Genomic DNA, 26,962 nt, shown 5'->3' with positions numbered 1-26,962 from the left:
TCTTTAATCTAGAACCCATGGAAGAAATAGAGCAATATGTATATCTATTGTGAAGACTTGTGGGTGGCCCGTACAAAGGAACCTCCGGCCATGACCCACAGAAAGCCAAGGCCAGCCTCGTTGAGTACTCATGCGTGATAAACCCACAACATTCCAACCAGGTGAAAGGTCAAAGAAGGGACATGGCCCAATTCCTAGGGAAGCATCCACGCCTGATTATGCAAACACTGTGGCAACTACACTTGCTTCCTTCCAGAAGAAACCTCATCATTCCAAATTCTGTCAAACTATTTATTTCTGAAAAGTATTTCGAAGTGTTCAAAATAGTGGGAACCTCGCAGGGCTGATAAATATGAACGTAGCAGTTGTCTCTCGTGGCCTGGCCTACCCATCATGCCTTGAACTGCCCTTGCATTCTCAGGGTTCATGAAGGGGGCCTCCGGAGCAGAGTATAAATGCATTGTATGTTATCCTTAGCCTGCCACTTGACTGGTCACGGTAACCGTCTTCCAAGGCTCTTAAAATAAGCAGGTTCATTCTCCCTGACTCGTGTGGCATTCATTTGGTAGTAAAAGGAGAAACAGATGATTCCTGTCCATACACTCCGCCGCGTTAAGGGCAACACATCTTGATTTACGCTGCTCGCTGTTGGCAGTGTCGACCCACCAACTTCCTTCTTAAATGAATGCATTGAGGCACCGGGGAGTTTTTAAGATGGAAAAAAAATCAGGGGGGAAGCAACAGACAAAAGTGCGTGCTTAGCCTCGGAGGAGGGGTTGCGTCGGCGCTCGAATTATGGAAAGAGGGGCAGAGGCGGCTCCGTCTGCATGTTGAGATGTTTTGGTCATTTATATTGGCTTATAAAAAAGACGACGAAAAACAATATTTTGAAGCGGACACTAACCTATCCATCGTCTAATGGAGCAACTTTAATGGGACGGCGTTTGGACAGACATTGCAGTCCTGTCTGGGAGGAGTTTTGCCGAAGTTCCACAACTGGAGTGGGCTTGACTGACTCCCTATCCAAGCCGCGCCGCACGGGCTCCTGCGCTGCTGTGAGGCTCCTGTCTGCATCCTTCCCGCCCACAGGTCCCAGCCCACCCCACCGCCTCCTGATACGCTCGCTGCGAGCGGTAGTAGCTATGTGCGGTTCAGCAGGGCGACCTGCCTCCAGCCTCCCCTGACTGACACTTCGACACGCGCTGCTCACGGGGCGGGCGAGAGCCGAGCAGGCAGAGAGCAGGACTCCCCCCGAGCGGTTCTGTGTGCGCCGCCTGCCCGCTTTGAAGAGGTGCAGCCGGCGGGGAGTGCGGCCGGGGCCCCACGCACTCAGGGATGGTGCAGAGCTCACGCTCTCTCTTCACCGCTGGGACCTGCTCCGTAAGTCATCAGGTGCACGTTTGTGCCCCAAGTGCACAGGGGCTCACACATAATTTGCTGTCATATCTGCTGTTTCTTCTCTTATTGCATTGCCGAGTACTCCACTCTCTCCGCTTTTCTCTTCTACTTAGCCTGTCTTTTTCTAATTAACCCCATTGACTTCTTGTCTTCTATCTTGTCACTTGTTTTTTTTCCCTCCTTAAGCTAGTTCCTTGACATGTTTCTTTTCCTATTTCACTTCATTCCCTACTTTTGCCTTGTTCACTCTATTTGTTCTTAATATTCTCTCTTTCTTTTCTTCATCATATTGGAAGATCCGTATACTCTTTGGTGCTATTGTAAATCAAGTTTGCATTGTTTGTGACTCTGTGGAAGCCTGCTTCCAAATCGTACACACTACCAACAGGTGATTTTTGATTGTCCGAATTCGGGCAAACGTTACGCACAGCAGGAAATCTAAACAACAAAACAGATACAAAAATGCATGTGCTCTGCTCAAGGAAGGGAATTTGGAATGGACGTAAAGTGAGGGAGGTACAAAGAGCTCACATTATTCTGTCTAGGGTGTGGGCAATATATATGCATTGTTACCTTTCTTTTACTTTTATTGTGCTTATGATTCAGGATGTAAAAGGCGTGTCAAACTACAAGTACCAGAATGCAAAAGCGCAGGGCTGGGCGAGTTACTGACACTTGAAAGGGGGGGGGGGGGGGTTAAGATCTCTAGCATTGCTCGGTGTTGGGAGACGGGCACCGGCTCATTTTTGTATCAAGTACCGCGGAGCTCGCTAAGCCGCTCATGATAGTCAAAAGCCGGTGGCTGTTTCCCGGTGTAAGCCCTTTAAGTGGCGGGGATTTGTTTGGAGTTACCTCGTGCGGATCCGCTGTTGCCAGTTGGCTCTCGGCCCAACGGTCCTTCCACTGCAAGCAGCAATTAACCAGTAATTATATGGTACAGGTAACAATAGCCCCGACTTGTAACACAGAGAGCGCTGCTTTCCCCGGACCAGCCGCTGGGTGGAGTCCGCTGGCACGGCTCTGCCTTTGAGGCATGCGTCGCTGACAGCAGCTATCTCAAACCAGCTGTGCCCTCCAGATGGGCGAGACCAATGAAAGTGGCAGGTACATGGCATTGTAACCACAGCCTTGTTATGTTATTTCGAACCAGTGTCATAGCAAGGCTGCTGCTATGTGTCCTAATGCGTGGGAAGAAAATGGCCACCCACAAACGGGTTGGGTGGTAAAAAGACAGATTTTGTTGGCAGTGGGACCCTCACATCCTTGGGCAGTGGCACGTGCTGCGCTTGACGCCAGTGATGGCTACTCGTCGTTGCCCATTAGCATACTAAATGACACATAATTGAGACAGCACACTGCCATGCCAGGTTTCAATAATCAATGCACGAGCGTCCCACCCAGTCTAGGTTTTTATCGCATTCTGGGAAGTGTAGTTTTATTTACTCCATTATAAAATCAGGACTCCAAGCCCCAGGGTGCAGAGAAAAAAAACGAGACGGGAACTGCTTCTCACACATGGAACTACCTACCACACCATGGGGCAGTGTCTCTCTTCACTAAGCGGTACATTTTGCTTGTGCACATCCACCTAAAATGTAGTTCACTTTAGTATCAGGTCTGTTTGGCCAATGTCTGCTTTTATTTTTGCAATGGGTGATTTTTTTTTTTTTAATAAACTTTTTTTGAACACACATTTACGGCACGTGGATGCCTTAGCATTTTTACTACTTTTACACTTTTAATCCATATTGCATAAAATAAGTCATAAGCTTGCAATGGTGAGATCTATGGGCTTTGCCAAAGCTTGCTATAAAGCTGGAGTAGGCAGCACTTCTATGTTCAGCCCTCTGAGGATGTGCACACGATTCCTATTGTGTGTTTTTGCAAGCTGCCTTGCTTGGATGAGATGACATAATTACTAGCTCTGTAAGTTGTCATTTGATTCCCAAGCTTCCTGTGCTGTCATTGGGCCCATGTCATGAGGTGAACTTCGGTCAGTGCTGCTTTTTTCAATGAATGGCACTGACTGCTCCGAACCCTCACGTTTCACAGTTCCATGCATGAGTAGCTCATCTGCTCCTGTTTTTAAGGTCTGCAATTAGCCACGACCTTTTGATTTTACTGAAATTATATGTCAATATAGGTATATTGGTTTCATCCTGCCCTCTTTCTCCACAGGTCTGTTGTTACATTCACATGTTTTTTCCACCCACTATAGCATGGAGCATGGAGTAGCGTCACCCCTCTTTAGCCACTGGCTAACTTCACTATAATGTATGTAATGTATGTGTCTTGTAAAGCGCACTGCTGCCCTGAGGCGTCGTGGCGCTGTAGACCGCTGGGGAACCCGTCCTGGCTATCCCTGTGAGATGGTCCCTACTGGGTATCTTCAAGGTGAAACCAGGCATCCCCGGCATATGTGGGGGGCCGTTGTGGAGATGAGTCAGGCTAATGCCCAGAGTTGCCGAGTGTGATCCCTGGTTAGAGTAGGCACCGAGGTGAGAATTATCGAGTCCGCTGACCCTGGTCCACGACCCTGCCGTGTCGGGAATTGAACCCTGGTCCGGGCCGTTCTCTACTTCCAGGTCTGCCCGCCTCTAACCAGTGAGCCACACCACTCCACTATGTGTGACTGTCAGTGTCGGGGCCGGACTGGGAACAGTAAGCTGCCCTGACAGGTTGCTGCTCGACCGGCCCGGGGGTGGTGGGGGGGGAAGCCAGAAGCACTACTCCTGCTTTTCTTACTGGGGGCAGATATTGTAGCACTGCTGCAAAACCAGCCCCCAGTGACAAACCTGGCGTCCACTGGCACAAAACTGGCCCACACCCCTCCAGCCCACTGGGCAAATGCCCGGTGCCAGAAACGGCCAGGCCGGCCCTAGTGATGGTATTTTGCCCTTTTAAATGGCGCACCGTCACACTCACTTTAGTTCCCTTGAGTGCCAGATACTACTATGGCAATGTGTGTTTTCTGAGAACAAAATAGCCAAGATTGCTAAGGGCATGACTGCTTCCCTAACAATGTTCTTTTGCAAAGAAACCATGACAGAACAAGCATTACCAAACTCCAAAGGCAGGCAGCCAACACCAGACCTATTGGCTTTGCCAGTACTTGTATTTCTTTGTGTTCTTGGATTTGTAGTCTTGTTGATCCCATTATTAAATGAAGAATCACAGAATGCAAAGTAACCCCCTAGGCTGGATGAGCTACTCACACATGGGCCTGGGAAACTTGGGCGCTCTTCATGCTGAGACGTGCCATTTCCATCTATAAATCTGAGCTTACCAGTCACACCCACAGTGCTTCGTGCTTTTAGAAGGGAAACCAGTATTCGCTGATAGTTCCACTCATGACATGAAGACAGTAACAAGTGTAGGCCTTCAATGGTGTAGATTACAGTTGACCACTTACAAATAATTTGTACTGTGTCAAGTTGTTGGAATGTCAGCATTTGAATATCTACTGTATTAACAGCGAGACAATTTCAACGCTTACTTGGAAACAGTCCGTGGTGTCTGATTGTTTAGGTTGTTTTCATGTAGTGCCTTTTCACTGTTTGTGTCCATTAATTACTGTGCTACTAGCTTGAAGCGTAAAACCCATATCCCACAAATGTATCCAGTGCAAACCATTTGTAATTGGGCACTCCGACTTCTGTCCCTGTGCTTTTACCCAAAGAACACTGGTCCAAATGCTTTCCCTCTCTCCAGCCTTGAACTCGGAAGTTGAATCAAACAATGGCAGCCTCATTTCATGAGTGACCCCTTCAGCCATTCCTGGATCCTTCTGGAACACCATTTTTCATGCTGGGACATGTAGGCCCATTCTTTTACGGAGGACATAAACAACTGAAAGTTCAATAACAAAGTGTTATTGCTTCAGCACAAGTACTGACATACAGTTCTGCAGTGTCTGCTGAGTGATAGGCATGAGCACTGAAGATGTACAGAAACTTTGGGTCATAGCTGCCAAGTGACTCCAGCTCATGTACAGCACCTCCAACCAACCAATCGAGGACCCTGATGCAGAGGTCTAGCCCGCGACCAGGGTTCAATTCCCCGCCTCGGCGGGTCTTGGGCTCAAACATTCCACGGAGCTGATAATTGTCGCCTCGGTGCCTATTCCAATCATGGAGTCTTACTCTGCAATTCTGGGTAACAGCTTGCTTAATCTCCACAATGGCCCCCACAACGCTAAGGATGCCTGGCCTCCACCTTGGGGGTGCCCAGGAGTGGACGCCTCACAGGGAAAGCCGGGATGGGTTCCACAGCGGTATTCGTACAAGCGCCTTGAGTAGTGCGCTATACAAGCATCAATTTACATTTATGTGGAAATCAGAGATGTATGAGGAACTCAATTAGCCCTTAGTTTTCTTTAAGTTTAATCCAGTTTTACAAAAAAGATCAGATTCTCGCCTCTGGTTTTGGGACCCTTTTAATGATCTTTTAGTGATAATCAGTATTCTCACTTGCATTTTTGATCCTGTGGGGGTCTGGTCACCCTTACCCATGGTTTTGCCATTCAAAAATGGAAACTGCAATCCTTGTCAAGTATAGTGCTGTTGGTTTAAAACCAAACCCAGGACTGGGAACATGTCATTGAGGACAACTGTCAGCTGGCAACTCTTGTTTTTGTGATCATGGCAAAACTGTCACTCAACATCACCTTTCTTTTAGGTGTTTTATTAACTGAAATTCATGCCTGCAAACAGCAACGCTTCCGAGTTTCGCAGGTCTATCCCTATGTTGCTCATGCAGTCCAGGTTTTTTCCTTTACACTTTAATACTTGAATCCCTGATTTTACAAAGGGATAGAGAGGACCTCAAAGCCCAGAATCCAAAGGGAAACTGGATTCGAACAGCTATTCACACGTGTATCTTGAAAATTTGAGAGCTGTAAACGAAATCCTCAAATTCTGACCTGCATGTGCTAGTAAATGTAATCTTTGTGTACAAAGTGCAGGATTCCTCACACTTTCTGGCATTAATTGCTGGACATGCCTCCGCATCATATGTGTTTTATGTCCGAATTTGTTTCTTTTCACATAGCTCTCAACTGGCCCCTCGCCACGAGAGTGAGGTTCACCCAGTCCTACCTTTTCAGTCAACCTCCTTAAGCATGGGCTTGTAGTTCTATAAGGTAATTTGGAAACAATAAACTACGATTCCCAGCATGCTTATAGTTGCTGCTTGAAAGAACCAGGACTGGCTGAACTGCAGCTTTACATCATGGGGCAGTTCCAGGCCATACTGTTGCTCCTGATCAAATAACTGGTATATGCAAAGACGTAACACAAAATGATGTGGACCCCCTGCAGAATGTGAAGGGAGGGGGGCTGGGGTTTCCCAGGTCCACAAATATTCATTGGTCTTGGGCTTTATGCCTCCTCCTCCCATTCCAGGAGGGAGAGGGGGCTGTGTTGTCCCAGGGTATCTGGGTATATGTATTGTTAAAATATATGCTATGAAAATGTTGACAGTGTATATTGAACCCAAACATAAAATGGAGGTTTTCCAGAAAACTCTGCGGAATTTACCTTGTGAAAAGTTTGGCCTTCGTTACCAGGGGCATTGGCAGAATGTGTACAGCTATGTTTTTTCACTCCCAGGGTTTTTTTTCACAGAAATCCACCCTTTCTTCTCTGTAGCCCTGGCAGTTTGTCCAAGAATGGACCATTGTGTTACTTTGTGAATACAAACACGAGATTAAAGGCCTATTTCTGCCAATTTGTGTTATCTGGCGCACAGAGCGAGCTGCAGACCCTCAGAACTTGCTGGGCGCACGTTTCTCAAGTGCTGCCCCTTCCGCAGACGAGGCTTCCTTTGCCGGCCTCTTTGAGGGAACGAAAATTCGACAAAAGGAAACCCTCAATATTTTTCTAGGCATTATTATGTGGCAAATGAGCCTTCCTAAAAGCTGCTCACAACGTTGTAGCCTGGGAGAAAAGCTGGCCTCTGTGTGTCCTGTTTTAAAATATGTTTTCAAACTATTCTTCCCTTGGCCAACTCTCTTTAAATGCGACCGGTTCTTTGTAGTCTTTAATGCTGTAATGCATGAAATAAAATAGGTCACCATTTAATAAGTTATAAGGGAGCTTAGTTAATTAGTCTGTTTTCTATTTTCTTCTCACATGAAATGAGAACAAGAGAGTGCCAAACTCAATTGGTATATACCTAATGTGACAGGTCCAGGCCTGTAGGCCCATCTGCAGACTTCGCTTCAGGCCATTACCGCCAAAAAATCTGTTCTGCTAGGGCAGAGTCTGTTGCTTTGCCAGGTAGAGCCTGAAGTAAACGTGACTCTGCCCCAGCCGTGCCAGCCTCTCAGGCCTGACCTGCCTTCAAATGTTTCCTTAGCCCGCTTATGATGAGCGATGTGTGTGGAAGTTGCCGCTGTTTTATCAGAGTTTTGTGCATATTGGATGGAAGCGGCACGCGGACCGCATTCTTAGCTCAGTGTGTTTTTAATGAAATACACTGCGAGCTCTGTGCCAAAGTAACCCACCTCCTGGCAGTTTTACTGTTTACTTATTACCGTCGCAAATCTGCCAGGGTGCTGATTGGTAACACAATCTAGTTCTCTCTGCATACAGCAGACCCCGTGCCAGTGAAACTCAAGTACCTCACAGTAAATGTATGGCTCTTAAAGCACTTTCTTAGAAAAATATACATTGAGCAGGGAGTATGTGCCGACGACTAAACCCGAGTGCCGCGGAAAAGGCTGACATTGAACTGCACGGATGTTATTACTTGATTGGCTCTTAAAACCCAGCTCATTAAGAGTTTTGACGAGGAGGCAGCTCTGAGGAAACCTTTCAAAGAGGTGAATCCATTAATAAATACTCGCTAGATTAACCAACCTTCAAAATTTTAAATTCTGCCCATATTTTACACGAGTCCCCTGAGGGCGGTTCTCCAACCGCCTCCCACAGCCCGCAGCCCAACCGTCGGCAGCAACACACCATATAATTTTACTTCGCGGGTTACAATGGCCCACAGAGACAATAGCTATTGTGCGGCTCATTTGTTTATGACCATTGCTAGGGCGCGTTGCCGCATTCCCGCATTCCGCTGTGCAGAGCTGGTCACAAGACTGCACCGGTTACGTCCGGGTCATATCATTACTTTGGTGTAACTAACGCGCAAGATGTTTTCCATTTACAACTTCCCTGAATTAAGTCTCTTGTCCAATGTCCAGTGTAGACCCAATCATGAGGCTGACCCTGCGGGTATCTTTGCAATATAGAGATGTCTGGCAGACGTATCAGTGACCTGATTTGAGGAGCCTGCTGGCAATGGGCGATGGCGTGTTCCTATCATGTATAGCCATTGATGAGGTATTTAGAACATGTGTGCCTGTCAACCTAGGTCCAGAAGGGATCGGATTTAGACTGGATTTTCAGGACAGCCAATTTAAATGGAAATACATTTCATTATCTGTGCTTTTCCTCAGAATCGGACGTGGATCTGACCCTCCTGGACCTATGCTGGACATTCCTGAATTAGAGGGCAAATGTTACATTAAAACTGGGGTGTAACTGAATAGCGCATTATTACCCACATCCATAGTGGCGTCCTCACTCCAGCAGCTGCTAGTGTAGGAAATATTTGTGGTAATTACTTAAAGATGAGCTGATGTCTCTTCAACGCCCTCTGGTAAATACCCCAAGTGTGTAAAATGTATGCCCCAGAGCAGGAAGTGTCCAGTGATGTGATTATCTGTCATTTCTCCCACTTCAGCACCAATATGTCCATTTCTGCACGAGGCACCTGGGGTACATTTTCCAGATTCAAATACATAATGGCCGTTTTGGCACGTGCACTCCAGGACCAGAGGTGCAGCAGGATGATGCTCAGCTGTGAATATCAGTAATGTCCACAGCTGTCTCTTCAGGCCCTCCTACCTGGAGTTGAAAAACAGGCGTGCATGTTTAGTCTCTAATGCTTCTGATATGGACCAATGCTGAGAAGGGGCTTTGTTGATATTAGGCTGTGGTGTGCAATGCTGGGACTGATGATTGACAAGGAAGGGAAAGGCCATGCATCGCCATAAATAAACCCCTGTTCCTGACCATCAATCTCAAATATTTGCGACCAGTCATACGCTGGCAGTACACAGCAGTGTAGCAGCAAAGGTTTCACAGGCCTTAGTGCAAGCAAGCAAAATTGCAACCCTGTCCACTGATTGGATAGTAGACTAGAGCAATTATAAGAGTTAAGTGCCCCCCTCTCCAGGATATTGGTGCCACTGCACCTGCTGCACGATTGATAGCTACACCCCTGACAGTGCGCCCCACACAGGCATAGAACCTATAAGAAGCACAGCCTGGCAATGTTTATGCCCGCCAGCACACCCAAGGGGCATGCACGTGCTATTTAACTGTTACATGACATACTGGCTTCACAAAGGCATATGTGGTAGAATCTTATCTCTGGGCCAGTTCCCCTTGTCCTAAAAGTAAGAGCTGGACTGAGATCCCTCCTCGTTGAAAGTCATTTCTGCCCTCACTCCTGAAAGTGATGGAGCATGCATTTCATCTAGGAGCAAAGATATTTAGTAACCCTGGGCGAAGGACTTCGCTACGCCCACAAAGTGGGCGTAGTGTTGCCTACTTCGCCCTTTGCAACATAGGCGAAGCAGGCAACACTACGCCCAATCCTTGGGCGTAGCGAAGTTGCCCGCCACCCGCCTCCCTCCCGAACATACCTAATTTTAGTAAATGGGCAAAGAAAAATAAATAAAATGCACTTACCTTGTCCGCTGCTTCCTGGGGCTCCCTCTGCTCGTTCACGCTGCCGTCTTGATAACCAATGTGCATGCGCGGCCGCTCGCGCATGCGCATTTCTCACGAGAAATGCGCATGCGCGGGCGGCCGCGCATGCGCATTGGTTATCAAGACGGCGGCGTGAACGAGCAGACGGAGCCCCGGGATGCAGCGGACAAGGTAAGTGCCTTTTATATATTTTTCTTTGCCCATTTACTAAAATTAGGTATGTAGGGGTGGGGAGCATGCGGCGCGTAGTGGGGCTACGCGAAGTGCGTAGGTTGGCGTAGTTGCTCGCCCACTTTGCGTAGCTTCGCGTAGCCCTACTACGCCCCTGGTTAATATTTAGGAAGATTTTCAATCTTAGGGGGTGATTATGATGGCGGGCGGATCGCCACCGCCCGGCCGGTGGTGGTGATCCTACCGCCATCACAACCACATTTACCCCGCCATATTACCATGGTGGTGGTACAGCGGCGGACGGAAAGTTCATCCGCCCCTTTTCCGCCGGTCGGCAATCGTCACGATTGCCGGCCGGGCGGATCTCGGGCATAATATGGTGGCGGTGCCTGGAAGGCACTGCCATCCATATTATGATGCCTGGCAGTAAAGGTCTTTCCATGGCGGCGATGCCACCATGGAGAGGCTGGCGGGAATTGCTTTGGGGGCCCATTGCGGGCCCCTTGGGGGGTGGGGGACTGCACTTGGGGGGGTACCTATGGTGCCACCCTTCATTGCCATGCACAAGGGTGCACAAGGTGTTACGCCACAAAAACATGACACGACCAAATAAAAACACAAACAAAAATTTCAGTTTTTACGTTTGCTTTAGTTTTTGATTTCTTTGTTGCTGCTTTGAAACATTTACCTGCCGGTATGACTTTAACCCCTTACCCGCGGGGCTAATTCCCCTGCGGTGCAAGGGGGGCCGCGTGCGGCGCCGCAGTGCTCGTGACGAGCTCAGCTCGTCACACTGCACAGTGGAGCTGTGCTCCGCCCACTCAATGGAACGCCCCGCACAGGAGGGGAATTATCCCCCTCGTGGGCTTTCCGCGGCGGTTCTGACGAGCTCAGCTCGTCATGAATACAGCTCCACTGTACCTCATGACGAGCTGAGCTTGTCATGAGCGTCCAACGGGTTAAAACCATCTCTAATACTTTTCACTTATCTGATTACCGTTTTAGTTGATTTTCCCTCTAGTACTGGCAAGAGAGGCAGTCATTATTAGAGTCCAATCCAGAAGGTATGTGGGGTACATTTACCTCATAAAAATATAGAGTACTGAGTACTCTATATTGGAGTGCTCATTCATAAGTGGAACACTACAACACAAATACACCCACCCAAACATCTAGCACACACAATAAACAGTATTAAACACATAAGTAAAGACCAATCTATAGCCCGGAGACAGTGAAAACAGTCTCACAGACATAGTATAAAATACTCTATACATACACAGGGCAGAATCGCACAAATAAATGAGCAATTATAGAAAAATAGCCTTCTAACTATCAATTGAGAAATGCTTTTTAGGTTTGGCTTGACAGTGCAGCTGTCAATGTACCTTGTGTGCTCAATAGATAAAGTGATTTAAGAAGAACTAGTGAGTGAGGGGCCTTGGTTCCACCCAAAAGTTGATTTTCTTGAGAGTAGAGTTTGATAAGGTAGATGCGTGAACTTTCACTCCAAGTTGATGCTTGTATTGCACTTATTACCTTGTGGGGACTCTTATGCTCAGTAAAACAGGACTAGGTTGGTTATGGTGCCAATGATTAAGGCTATAGGCCCGGTCTGTTTATTATGCAAAGTTACACCAAAGTCAGTAGGCATGAATTATTTATTGTAAAAATGATTGCTTGCATGAACAGTCCTTTGGTCTTTCATTGTTTTCTTTAATAGGTCCCCTTTGTTTTTTTTCCCTTCTACTCTGTTGTATAGAACACTCTACAGCACCACCAGACAATCCTTCCAAGCAGTTTGTTTGCTGATCACATTGTCTTCTGTGTACTACACCCTCTCGGTCCACTATTTCAAAATTAGGCAGTCACCTTGGAGTGGTATTGGCTGTAGTGTATGATGTACTGCTCCAAGACATCCACCATATTTAGAAGCATTATGTTGGCCACCTTGGGTTAGTATTACAGTGATACACTACATACTTTAGCATTTGAAGATGGCCTCCCAGTGCAGTTTGTTAAACAACCATCTTGGAACAGTATTGTGCACAGTCCATCGTTTTTTTGTTGTTGCTTTGAGATGGCCAACATATTGCTTCTGAATGTCGTAGTTATGTTGGAACTTTAAAACAACAATATGCTGTGTACAACACCATTACAAGATGGTTACCCAACACTATATTTAATTTTATTTTTGTATTGCAAGCATAGTTTAGGTGATGGCATGTTTTCTTTTTTCTACCTTTATTCCTTTAATTTATCTTCCATACACTTGTGGAGAATGTCTGTTTTATTGTGAAGGAATGCACAAATGAGTCCGTGAGTAGATCTAATGATGTACGAGTGCAAAAATGAGTGAAAGGATGCACATATGTTGACTTTTAGAGTGACTAAACTCAACAGTGAATGAAGAGACACTGAGGTAGTGTGGCTCACTGGTTAGAGGCGGCAGACCCGAGAGCAGAGGACGGCCCGGGACCAGGGTTCGATTCCCGGCGCGGCAGGTTTCTGGACCAGGGTCAGCGGACTCGATAATTCTCTCGCCTCGGTGCCCACTCTGATCAGCGATCACACTCGGCAACTCTGGGCATTAGCTTGCCTCATCTTCACTAACAGCCCCACCAGACCGCCGGGGATGCCTGGTCTCACCCTGGAGATACCCATTAAGGGACCATCTCTCAGGGAAGCCAGGAAGGGTTTCGCAGCGGTCGAAGCGCGGAGATACTCCCCCGGGAGTGATTCTAGCGCTATATAAACACGCAAATTAAATTAAATTAACTTATAAGCCAGACCTTTTGGCATTGCCAGTGCTTGTTCCTTATGGGACACAGATTCGTTGTGCCCTGTACTGTAAACAGTCACAAAGTATTATAAAGTTAAACAATGATGGTGAAGCAAGGCTAAAACAATATCCAAATAATGAATTCAGCCTCTATTAAATGGTGCGTGTGCAAACACACTGATCCAAAGATGTGGAAGAAAGAACAGGGAACAGAAAGCTTGGTGTATGCTAGTTATTGCAATAGTTTGCAGAGGTTTCCATTTATAAAAAAAAGTCACTTTTCGACAGTCCTGGAGAGGGGTCTTAGGCAGAGAATTACAAAGATCTTTATTTTCCCTCTCCATCCAATAAATGGTAGATGTAAGTACCCTTCTTCTGTGCTTCAACGCTGCGCCAGAAGATCCTCGGACTGGGTATGTGGGCTTTATCAGGACTGGCAAGGAACTGATGCATACTATACCTCTGGGTGTGTCGTTGTACTGGTGATGTGTTAATGGGGGGTAAGGGGCAGGTGGCCAGTCTCTCGTGTAAATATCCACCTCCCACCCCTTGTGCCTCACCACTGGAGACCATTCAGCCATCAAAAACAGACTCTGCCCTCTCAGCCTGGGAAAAAGAACGTTGTTCCTGTTTACATTTCATGTATTACTCTTAGGAAATGTAAGAGTAAGTATTTGTTTTTTACAAGATGGTGTGTTTATGTTGTTTTTATCAAGCAATATATTACTTGTGTATAATGCGTACTGTGCAAAGAGCTGCCTCCATATAGCTGTGCGAGTTTAGGTTGTGGGTGGGTGTTTGTAACGTGCCACGATTGACAGCTGAACACTTCAGACCAAAGGCAGTCCAAATTTCTCGAGGTGCTGATCCGTGGATCATAAATAGGTACAGAATACAAGCTCATTCAATCCTCGGGACCTCTGCAAAGTGCCCAGAGCAATGGTCAGGTGTGCCAATTGTAAGGGTGATATATGCAAAAGTGGAGGTTCACAGGTTTCAATAGACTGGCAGGGCGAAAACTAAAGCAAATGCAGTGCTTGCATGTGAGTGGGTTGGTTGTGTTGGAAAAGATGGAGCTGGAGAGGGAAGAGATGGGTGGTGAAATATACAAATGGAATATTTCAGAAAGATATGAGGAGAATATGAGTGCAAGATGTTAAACGCGAAAAGACTCGCGTTTACTAGAACGATGACAGCCCTAGTCTCCTTTGCCAAGAAACTAGGGAGGAATACTCCACTGGAACTTTTGCAAATATACAAAGCAAAGTGTATCACAGCTACAATGTATGGGGCAGGTGTGGGGGGTTTTAATACCTACCCACTACAGCTGGTGGAGAATTCTTTATCGTTCTATTCTGTGAGCCCCCCCATCCACGCCCCCCTACACATGCCATGAGGAGCTCGGTCTCCCTTTTATTTCAGACCTCCTCAAATTGGAACCAGTGCTTTTATAGATTAAGATTTGGACTAAGGCGCAGACCAAGTTGAATAGAGAGATTTTAAATGACCGCATGAGCTTGGATGGGGCAGCCAAGATCCCTTGGATTAAATATATACTTAATTTTATGAAAGACCTAGGGCATTTGGAATACTTTGTTGACCCCGATACTATGCTGTCAGTATTGAGAAAGACCCTAAAGTTAGAGGGTCTTCAATTATTGAGTTTAATACGACTGGCAGAAGTGCTAAAACCTAGCGTTAGGCAGCATCAATTAACGCTTACATATATGGGGATGGAGCCCTACTTGTTGTATGTCCCAGGAATATTTGATAGGATGCTTTTAACAACATTTAGATTGTGAGTCGTACATAAATTAGTGTCAATACCAGCTATGAACGGCTGGTCACGAACTCTGATACCCTGCCCGTGTGACAACCACTCTGAACAGTCTATGATCCACCTAGTCCTATTCTGTACATTTTACGTAGAGTTGAGGAAAGTCTATTTACTTCCACTTTTAAAACATCTGGGCGTAAGGCAATGTCGCCCAGATTTTATTTGGCTGCAGCTTCTGGTGGATGAACACACTGTGTGGAGGGTGGCCAAGTTTTTAAAAAAGGCGATCCAGCTGAGGAAAAGTATGATATTTGAGGTTTAAATTGTGGGCACTACCAGGGCCGGACTGGCTACCGGGCGGTTGTGTGTGCTGCAAAGCTGGGGCTGATTTCTCTGCAGTGGGGCCTGATTTTGTTGATGGGGACCGGCGTGCGTTTTGAAATAGAAAAAGCAAAACAAATTTTGTTCAGCACACGCAGGTCCCCATCAACAAAATCAGCCCCCAGCTTGGCAGCACACACAACCGCCTGGTAGCCAGTCCGGCCCTGGGCACCACCCCCCCCGATGGTGCTGGATCAATTTTTAATGTGTAATTATATCAAACTCGGTTAAGCTTATAATGACATTTTGTGGCCAAGGTTATACCAAGACGTGTATCCCTTGCTCACTGTGCCACTGGATTCAAGCTAGCCTGGTTAATGAGACCCCGAAACTGGTCCAAGGATGCTTGTTTCTGGTCCAGGGAGGACTTTGCCTGGCAGTTTGGGCTGGACTGTTCCCATGAGGAACAGGGTCAAGACTGATTTGCGTATGTCTAAGTTAGGACTAGGGTGGCATAGAAAGCAAAAAAACAATGGATTCAACTCAGATCTCCTGACTGGGGTGGGTGGTTGAAAGGTTTTAGCACTCCCTCCATCATCTTGTTGTGTTTGCTATGTTAGCCCTAGGTGGCCAAGGGTATGCCCAGAGGTGGGTCCTTTGCTCGTTGTGCCACTGGATTCAAGCTACTTTTTTAACAACAAGGGACCCCAATATAGTCAGCCAGGGACCTCGGGGAGCAGTTTCATTAAACAACAATGGTCCCGTGCATGAAATAATTACCAAACAATAAATATAGACGAAATCAAATCTATATTTAGGAAAGACTTGTCCAGCCGGACAGGGGTCCTTCAAGTTTACTGAATAAACAACAATTATGTAATTGTTGTTTATTCAGTAAACTTGAAGGACCCCTGTCCGGCTGGACAAGTCTTTCCTAAATATAGATTTGATTTCGTCTATATTTATTGTTTGGTAATTATTTCATGCACAGGACCATTGTTGTTTAATGAAACTGGATTCAAGCTAGCCTGGCTGGTGAGGGGTGAAACCCCAAATGTGGTCCCAGGATGCTTGTTTCTGGTCCAGGGAGTACCTGGCCTGGTAGTTCGGGCTGGATGGTTCCCATGAGAAGCAGGGTCAAGACTGATTTGTATATGGCTGGGTTTGAACTGGGGTGGCATAATGAGCTACAGAAAGCTGGATACAAACAAAATCTCTTTACTTGGAGTGAGTGGTTGACAAAAAAACAAAAACCTTCACATACCCACACCATAGATGGTATCCCAATTATCAAGATGCAGAGTTTCAATTACCTTAGGGTCTTGCTGACGGAGAATTTGAGATGGGATTAGCTCTTGAGCCAGAGAGCTTGTAAATCTACTGGGCCAAAGATGTGATTTTAAAATTCTCCAAGAAATTAAGTCACAACCCCATTAAGGAGCTACCAACTTTGTCCATTTGTCCATCTGGAACTTGGACTTCCTTTTTTGGAGGACATAGTTAAGGCTGCACCGTTGCTTCTTTGGGTTAAGATCTGGTACTCGCCTCACACCACATTTACTCGTTTGGTCGTTGAAGACTGCTTGAGACAAGACTATTCGGAACTTTTCCCCCTGGTTTGCTTATGTTAAGAGTAATTTTTCTAAACTTGTCCTGCCGAATCCGTTCCTCTCACCAAATGTAATTGATAACGGCACAAGAAACCGGGTGAAATATCTTTTTTATCAACATAGTGATCAGGCTAGACTCCTTAAATGTGCCTCTATGAGTTCGGTCTACCACTACCTAGATATTAAATCTGCTGAAATGATGGAGCCATATTAATTATCGATCTTCAACCCTGAGCAAAATTTTTATTTAACCTAATTTAGATTATACACCTTGCAATTTTTGCTAGTTTTTACTCAGCAAGGCACTTCGTTCCCTACTCTCCCCCATAGCATGTCCAAGCAAACGTTTGTCCATTCTGTGTTCTTTTGTGGTTTATATGCGCGTCTCAGTTCGCAATTTTTATGTCTATTACTGCGTTCTTATGGTTTTAGATCACACATTTTAAGCCTGCAACACTTCTAGCTTTTTGATAAGGGGCACTGTTGTTAAGCCGTCATAGGTTATACTCAACAGGTGCTCAGAATTAGAAAATTGGAGAACTTTAACGTTTCTTAAGAAACCTGCATTTTCTATCCCAGGCTAGAACCTCTGCCTTTATTGTTACTAGTCTTAAAAGTTTTTGCCAAATAGATTTTTTTTCCTTTACTGTTACAACCTGGTCAGTCTTTTTGTCTCATAAGATCGTATTTTTCACCCTGAGATATATATACAAATTTATTGTGATTTAATCCTGTTTATCTGTTTGTATGTGCTAGTTAAATATTTTTATGGCTATCAGCCAAATGATAGTGTTTGACTGACAGTGCAAGTGTCTAACTGAGAGGCTGAAAAAGAGTGATGTGGAAAGGAGAACAGGAGTGACTGAGACACTCCAAACACCACTGCCTTTTCCTCAGACCATACTAATGTTTAACTCACAGTATGCTTAAAACGTTTCAATTACTGCTTATTGATCAAGTTGAATCTTTTCTGTCCAAAAGGCGTCTGGGGGAGGGGAGGCGGCTGACGAATGACTTGGTCTTGGAGCCGGGGGGGGGGGGGGGTGGAGTGGGGGGAGGGGGTGTGTGTGTATCAGTTGACAGACACGACTCCTGCTGCCCTCTAAACAGACCAACCACTGCCGCCCCCTTAGGTACGCCACTGCACAAAAGCCACACACACACACATACTTCTGTGTAATAATACATGACAAGATGCCTCGAAGGAACGATATGATAATGGGCAGCAAAATATCATTTTAAAAAACATTTAATGCATATTTGAAACCGGTGTCAAATAAGAAAAGCTGAGCGTTTATGTTTAAGTGTCAATGTCCAAAAATAGTATAGGGACATTTCCTAACGAATACAACAAGTTCATATAGGAGAAAGCCACAGAAAAGACTGAGAAACTTATGAGAGATTGCCTCTTAATGAGGATGTGACCAGCATGGGGAACATACTTTTTGTTTGAATCCATTTTATTGTTATGACATTTTCTCAGGATCTACAACTTCTTCGTAGATCATCTCAAAGTTTGACATTTCATTGCAAATTGTATAATGTTAAATGTATAAAAAATATTACATGCATTATACATTTTAGGGTTGTGTTCAGGGTAAGATTATGGGTAGGGAGGCTAAATGTAAAAGGGAACGAGTGCTGTGGATTTCAGGTTGATTTTATAGTTGCCTTTCCCAAGTAAATTTTAGTTTGTGTTTCTTTTCAGTTCTTTGTGTGCCCTCACCATGTTATATGTCTATGTGTGCTGACTATGACTCCTGTCGGAACCGGTTCAGCTTTACCATTGCTTCAAATGCACACAGAGTAAAATCTACGCTTGTGAATGGTCTGCCCTAAGGAGTGGAGGACAAAGTGTCTTTAGCAGCTTGGGAAGTGTCAACTTAAAGAGCAGTTGAAACATGACACGCAGGAGAACGATCTTTTTATATTACTGTAATAACAAATCTAACTTGAGAAAATAGATGAGATACATAAAATGTTGAGAAAAACTGCAAGCAGGTTGTCCTGCGTGGCGAATAATCGCCGAAGCTGTGTGTGATTCAGAAAAGGGGGTGGTGATGGACAGAGTATCTGAATTAAGCAGAACATTCATACCCAGTCAACAGATCAGGGCTTGATCCATCACCGTTTTTTAGCTCACTGCACCATCCCAGCTCAGAACCTGGCTGCATGCAAATTAGTCTGTCCCTGGCCCAGTGCATCATGGGAACAGGGCAGACCAAACTACCAAGCCAATTATTTTACTGGAAAGGAAACCAGCTTCCGGGGACCGGTTTCTGGCATTACAGCCGTCTTCGGCCCGGCTTGCTTGAATCCTGATGGTGCAGTGAGCAAGGGACTCACATCTGAGCATACCCTTCCACGCTGCCTCTCTCTCATGTAATACGGCAATGAAAAGATTAGGATCACTTCTAGGCAAGGGTTTTATTAAGCTACTTCTCCATCTAATCTGTGTATAAAGCATTAAAGACATGAGGGAAGAGCACGGTATTCACTGAAAATAAAACGAGCAGGAAGTGGGATAAGGGAGGGGTGGCAAATGGTGAGCACTTTTGCGGCCGCTTTGATGTTCTCAGTGGCCACGCAGCTCACTGAGAACATCAAAGCGGCCGTGAAAGTGCCCCCAAAGGCTGCAGGCGGACAAATGGTGCGCCTGCCCGGCGCACATGCACTGTACCCGATCCGCCTGCAGACTTTGGGAGCATTTTTTGAAAGCCCTTACTTAACTCGCGCGTTGGCTCAGTGAGACCTAAAAAGCCAATGTTCCAAAATGTTTTTCTTCATATGTACTTTCACCGGAGTCTAATTTAATGGCATATTTATATTAGGTGAGGCATTAGCCTTTATCTTTTGATTTGACTAAACTTGAATGTAGAATATACTTATTTTAATGAGCTTTTAGGCAGTTGCGGCTTGTGCAGGTAAGCACGGTGAAGCGGGGGTGAGTCAACAGAATAGGTTTTATTTATTTATTTAATTTGACCTATTGCATTGTTTGTCGACTCCCCCATCCCCCCACACCCACCCCCCTCCCACTGCCCTTATGCCCTTACCTGCGCCGGTCGCCGCTGCTTTTAGGAAGCCCTTTTCATCAACTGGTTTATTGTTGTTCATATTTTCTGTCACCCACTACACCATTCAGCACATCCACACACAACATAGTAACTCTAAGTGCCAGGGTCTACTATTGCAACATGTGTATATATACAACTATGACCTTTTTTTTATTGAACGTTGCAGGGAGGGACACTATAATAAGGTAGTCAAAGGTAATTCAGTCCATATTTCAGAATTACTCGTCTAAATTGCAAGACACCAAGAGAGGTTTACCATGCGTGGGGATGGGATTTTTTCCTGTGCCCTCAATCTCAAATAAGGCCTTCTGTTTACACGCTTGTTAATGTTTGGCCATTTGATGACACGAGAAACACTGACAGGGGCCTCAAACGGTGAAGGCCCCGGCTCCACTTGACATTTGAGGGGGCCGTTGTGAGGTGATGCTGCTTGCTGTTAACGGGGTACCGAAATGTCACCTCTCCTAACAATAAGTGGACGCAGTTTTGTTTTAAACAATAGACGATCGGGTTCAGGCGAGTGTCAGACTCTTGAGAGACGTTTCCTCAGAGAGCTGAGTTACCTAGTTTCCCCTTAATTAGACGTTTGTTTAACGAATACTTATAGGCAAAGGTCAAATACCGGTTTTTCGAGGAAATTTTACTGCTGAGGGGCTGCACTACCGTCAAGGCAGTCAAGGAAACGGCTTGTGAAAGGCGGTGCTACGTCGTGCGTTAATGGGCTATCTTCAAACACAGCCTGCGTTATTTATGTGAAACAATGACGGGCCTTTTCAGAGCTGACATCGATTGAAATGTAGCACCTTTCAGGGACCTTATAACGACACATATGCCAAACAACATCGGCTGTTTCTTCAAATTGAAAAGGACATCTATTTTTGAAGTATTTTATGCACGTCCATACACTGTTGCGTATTTTTGGCAGCTTCATTTTCTAAACTGAGGCCTTCAAAGCACACCCATTCGTGCACATTATATCTGCTCTGTTTTAGCTCATTAACTTTGTGGCAGGCAGTGATAGGACCACAATAAATGTCAATGTTGCACAAATATATGGTGGATATTGTTTGTCATATGGTGTGTTTTTTTTTTTTTTAATCCGACAACTGACGTTCCAGGAATTGTACCTTCTAGGCACGTATTTCTAGAACGATCCGTTTTGGGATTACTCTGAACCAGTCAAAATTATAGCAATTGTTCTAAAGTAAAAAACTAGAACGCTACTGGTCATTATCAATGGAACAAAGGAAACGTTGGTGTGTGTTATTGCTGCTTCAAATCTATAAATCCCAAATGTTTATCCTACGTGAAAATAAAAGAAGCCCAGTAACAAGAAACCGTTACCACGATCTTTTTTATTATCCTTTTCACTATTGCTTCTTTTGTTTTGAGGACGAACTCCACTTTCCCTGTTTCCCCAACTTATCTGTGTAGATCACTTCTGTTTTGCCCACCCACAAAAAATATTCCTAGCCAGGTTTTTCTTGCTAGTTTCTTTTGGAGAGATAATGGATTATTGGTGACTGGGTAGAGATTTTCATATAATGCTACCTACATATTGTCTTAAAATCCAAGCATCATGTTTGCAAATCTTTATAACAGTGTTATCCTTGCTTGCAAGGGGAGTAGTTGTTTCCGAATGCGTAATTTCCTTAAAATTCTAAGACTTTGGCTAATTAAGGGGTCGATTAGGATGGCGGACGGATCGCCACCGCCATGCAGGCGGTGGGGATCCGTCCGCCATCCTTGCCCGTCCGCCATATTACAATGGCAGGGGGGACCGTGGCGGAGGGGAAGACCGTCTGCCGCGGAAAAGGCCTGATATGGTGGCGGAGTCTATCAGACACCGCCAGCCATATTAGGACGGCCTGGGAGGAATGCCTTTTCCTGGTGGCAATGCTGACACGAAAAAAAGGCATACGGTTCCTGCTTTGGGGGCCCGTTGCGGGCCCTCAGGGTGGAGAGGGGGGGGGGGGGTGCACATGGGGGATACCTATGGTACCCCCCTTCGTTTCACAGCACAACATGGCAGGCACCGCGCAGTGCCTGTCATGTTGTGCTTGTGATACGCACAACAAGCATCTTTTACATTGAGGCGGCCGGTGCTTTAAGCACCGTCCGCCGCAATGTTAAAAATGTGGGATGCACCCGCCACTGTGGCGGGTGCGTCCTAATTGGGGGCACGGTTCCTCCGCCCTTGTGGCGGACGGTACCGGCCCCTGACAGGATGGCGGACAGACTTTGTCCGTCCGCCATCCTAATGGACCCCTAAATTTGGAATATTTCTTCCAATTTATCCTGATGAGTAATTAACGGCTAATCAGTGTTGGGCAGAGCTGTACATCACAATAAGCTGCTGTGGAGGCTCAGATAAGGGGCTTGGTTTATTTCAAAACAGGATACAATTGTTTTCCCATTTTGTCTCTTATTTATTAACAGCAATCTGCTGAAAACCACTGTTTATCCTGGTTCTACTTTGAGAAAAAAAATATGGAAAATTGCAAATGAAATAAAAATGTTCAACACTTATTAAAACTTGCTTGCATTGTTGGTTTAGAACGTTAGCCCCAATTACTCTGACATGCCCTGTTAACAGGTGATTATGGAAGAAGCAGAGTATGAATGTACTTTGGGAGAGGAACTTCTAATATGATATCATTGCAATGAAATAGTGCTGTCTACTCCTTTCTGATAGTTGCAGCTTTTTCTCTCTTGCGCTATAAGGCAGTCAACTAAACTGAAATGCAATAAAAGTACAATTGCCTTAAATAGGAAACACTACAATGATTTATCAATTTAATGAAAATGAAAAAATCACGTTAAAAAGTAATGAAATCATGGATTATTATATATTCTCTATTTCAAAAATGTACTGTACAATTTTCTCCTGGTTGTTGGAATTTGTGTGACACCTTCAGGTTTTATAGGAAACTGCAATTGATGTGGGGTATTGATGTTATAATTGTCTTGTGTGTATATACAATTCTATTCTTATGAAAACAGCCACAATTTAGTATCAATTACAATTCTTGATGAAGGGATTTACTTTATGAGCCGTCACACTTGGAATTTCAGAACAGACCAAGTCTGTAGTACAAATATTGCATGGCAGGCATAAGGATACATGCCATCTCCATTGATTTGGAACTTGAAAGAATATTTTTTAGGTTTCAATAAAGTTTACAGTTTCCTTTTGAATGGCCTTAAAATAGATGCATGGGAACTGCCTTTTTGGTAGGCAGAATCATTGGTATTGGAAAGTTGAGGCCAAGGATTGGGCCTTGAGTCTGACCTCATCGATGTAATGCAAAGTAATGTGAACATATGTTCTGAAGATTCATACACAAAGACCTAAAATCAACATCCGCTTTTAAGGAACAAAGATGTCCAGAGGTTGAACTTAAATTTCCCCATTGATGAATTTAGGGAGAGATTATTTTGTGTTTGCTCGAGTTTTCAACTTGTTAGTATGATGAGCTGGCCGAAGTATTGGTCTTTCAATATCCAACGACTCGGTCTTGTACACATAACGCTCTACAAGACATCATGTGATTAAATAGTGTAGGTGTTTGGGGAAAAAAAGTGAGCAAAAACAACGCACTTGTGTTTAATTATGCCAGAGTTACATGACATAGAGACATAAAAGATACTCTACATAACAACACAAAAAGTAAAAAGTACAGGAATTGCATAAATATGAGGAAGCAATATTTAAAATCTCAATAATACAAATATAAATATTGGAAATGTAAAATGATAAATATTTAAGAACCACATTTAAAAGGAGGGAAGATGAACTTTTCATAATTAAATGCCTGTACCAATAAATATTAGCTATAATGTTAAATTCATCTTGTATATACGTAGTCTGCAAAAAAAATAGTAGTCCCTCACAACTATGTTTTACAAAGTTATACATGTAAACTGATACTCATGTGCAAATCTGCAATATATATATATATATCTATATATATATATATATATATATATATATATATGTATATATATATATATATATATATATATTCATTCACTAAAAAACCAAAGGTTACAGGGATGTTATAGGTAGGTTCAGATTTCACACACACAAAACCATAGAAATTCCACAAGTAGTATTATCAGACACATACAGCCAACGTGTTTCGCCCCCAAATTCTTGGGGCTTCTTCAGGGCAGAATTAATGCAACACAGGCATGTACCTCATATGGTCGCACACTGAATCCAATGTGAACTTAAGTATTGCTCTGCACAAACGATCACATCCACATTTAGCTTCTGGGAAAGGTAATAGTTCCAGGAAGAGTAAGCCTCCAAAAGTAAGTCCCTTAACTTTTGAGTCCAGAAGCGTGCGATAAATCAAGGAATACAAAATTGCACCAGAGGAAACCTTTTACAGGAAGGTACCGATCTCAAAAGTTGTTAGTATTAACTATCTCAATGTAATGTCATATAAACCATAGGTCTGCCCAGTAGACCGCTAAAGCTTCCTCTAGCCTCGACCTAACAAAAGATAAAGAATGGGGAAAAATAACATTGGCAAAGTAAATTATTGGCCACCAGCTCTGGCACTGAAGTGCACTCTTTTTATCTCCCTCTCCCTCTGGCAGGTTCTTTTCCCCAGCTTTCCGTGTTTTTTCGCTACCTCCTTTCACCCGTTTCCATCTTTTTTTTCTCTTGCTCGGGGCCAAAGTCTGTTAATAAAAATTAAGTCCCACGCCCCCAAACTGGCCCAATGGACCGGGCATAGTACATATACCTACCTGAGCAACGCAGGCCATTCACCTAACTTTACTTCATATTGAATCCGTTTTAAAAGATGCTCCCAGCTACAGGTGCTCTTTCTTCACAGCCTACTACAGCCAGGAGGAAGGGAGCTTCTAAAGATGAGGCCTGCTCTCTCCACACACCCTTAGATCATTGGTAAGTTTCTTGTAATGATTCAATTTGTCATTTTCCTTCAGCACGAACCTTCTCACCCTGGTGTCCCCTCCCACACAAAGGGTGTTATCTAGTTTCACGCGCGCAATGGGGAAGCCTGGTTCACACTACAGAAGCCTGATTCATTCGCCATGTTGACAGGTTCATTTGAGCGGCCCTGACCTCTCGGGTCACGTCCACTGCTTCCTTCTACTGACGTTTTGCATTCAAATATTTGACCAGTTGCAACACGAATGCTGTGAAATATCGCAGGTGTGGACAAGGTCATTATGCCGGCGTTCTGTTTTTTGTTGTATTTTTTTTCTTTTTCTTTTCATGGGACCAGACAACAATAAAGGACAGTAGTTTAAGTTCTCCTAGCGTGTAACATGGACGCTGTATAAAATGTCCTCTTTATGTACTGTTGCTACCTCTGTCATTTCCAGTTAAAATGTTCCATTGCGGAGAAGAGGATATAAAGTCACACTTTTATTGCTGATTTGAGCAGTTCTACTTGGTGCAGTGTTTTTGGATTGATAGCGAGGCTTAAAAGTAGTATCTCTATGCAATGCTATCGCTTTCCTTGTGGAAATGCCTTTATGAAATCAGTAGCAAATACTGAAGGCGCAGTTATGTCTAACATTTTAGCAAGCACCACAGCATTATAGAGATGCCACAAAAGCTGCAACCAAGGCCACTGCAGTAGAAGGAGTCACAGCAGTATCCACACCTGCTACATGACAGCACAACAAGTACTGCAGCAGCAACCACTTCTTTTGCAACATCAGTGCCACAGATGTGACCAGAGCTGCCATCAAGTAAGGGAAAACAGTAGCAACAACAGGTTTTGGCAAGATGGGAACAGCAGTGACTATTGTCATACAAACCACCCGCACAACAGCAACAACTGGCTCAGCTGTAATTAGTGACCAGAGCTCCCACAGTGGTAGGGACCTGGGTAGTGACCACAGAAGGGACCACCCAATCAACCACAGCTACCACCAAAGTAACAAAAAGAACATATTTGATATTGTTAGCCAAAGCAGGAACCAAAGAAACAACAAGAGAAACGGCAACACTAGGCACCTCCTGTAGCTGCTGCCACTACCACAGGTACAACAATCACTGCAGCACTAGTTGCAAGTACAGCAGTGTCAAAAGCTTCCCCAACATATGTACTACTGCAGGAACCACAGTAGTAACCCCAACGGCCACCATAATGGGGCCAGCAGCAACCTCCGCTATAACAGCAAAGCTCACAGCCACCACCAGGTTGGGAACAGCAGCCATCACAACAGCAGAGACAACAACAGAAACAACTGTAATCGCAGTAGGAACTACAGCTGCAAAAACTGCAGCCACAGCTGCTGCAACAGTATGGATAACAGGAGGATTCACTGCTTTAACCACAGCAGTGATGCATTGCCACCACATCAAAACAGCCACAACTGGCGGCAAGGTAGAGGCAAAAACAGCAATTACATTCATGTCCGAATGAGGTCGCACACTGTGCGTTATCTCGAGGTCGTCCCCTCCACCGGCTCAAGGGAGCCTGGATAAATAGTATGTCCGAATGAGGTCGCACACTGCTCGTCCCATCAGCGTGTGGCCCCGGAGCATGATGGTCGATGTAGTCGGTATCAGCGGGTGCGCTTCTACCCGGGTCTTGAGTCTTCAGGGTATTCACTTGGTGTGCTTGCCATCCCTGGACATGTGGTTCGCGTTCATTAACGCTCATCAGCAGGGATTAGGCGTGTGCACAGGGTTGCTGCGTGGGCTGCCGAAAATATTGGTAGGTCCAGATACCTCTTAAGGCGCGCAGGTGCGTTATCTCAGTCGTCACCTCCACCGGCTCAAGGGAGCCTGTATAAATAGTATGTCCGAATGAGGTCGCACACTGCTCGTCCCATCAGCGTGTGACCCCGGAGCATGATGGTCGATGTAGTCGGTATCAGTGGGTGCGCTTCTACCCGGGTCTTGAGTCTTCAGGGTATTCACTTGGTGTGCTTGCCACCCCTGGACACATGGTTCGCGTTCATTAACGCTCATCAGCAGGGATTAGGCGTGTGCACGGGGTTGCTGTGTGGACTGCCGAAAATATTGGTAGGTCCAGATACCTCTTAAGGCACGCAGG

At 45.1% G+C, this 26,962-nt stretch overlaps 1 protein-coding gene across 1 annotated transcript in view; it reads left to right on the top strand.

Moving 5' to 3' along the window:
* The first annotated feature begins 1,189 nt into the window (after positions 1–1,189).
* Positions 1,190–26,962, top strand: part of MYLK (myosin light chain kinase) — a 1,710,670-nt gene continuing 1,684,897 nt past the window's right edge. Inside the window, exon 1 of the mRNA XM_086957081.1 lies at positions 1,190–1,380. The gene's annotated coding sequence lies outside the window, so the exon portion shown is untranslated. The remainder of the gene's footprint in view (positions 1,381–26,962) is intronic.

The sequence above is a fragment of the Lissotriton vulgaris genome, chromosome 2_1 (genome assembly GCF_964263255.1).
Source record: "Lissotriton vulgaris chromosome 2_1, aLisVul1.2, whole genome shotgun sequence".
Classification (NCBI taxonomy): Eukaryota; Metazoa; Chordata; class Amphibia; order Caudata; family Salamandridae; genus Lissotriton; species Lissotriton vulgaris.
This window is presented reverse-complemented; position numbering and strand designations above follow the sequence as displayed.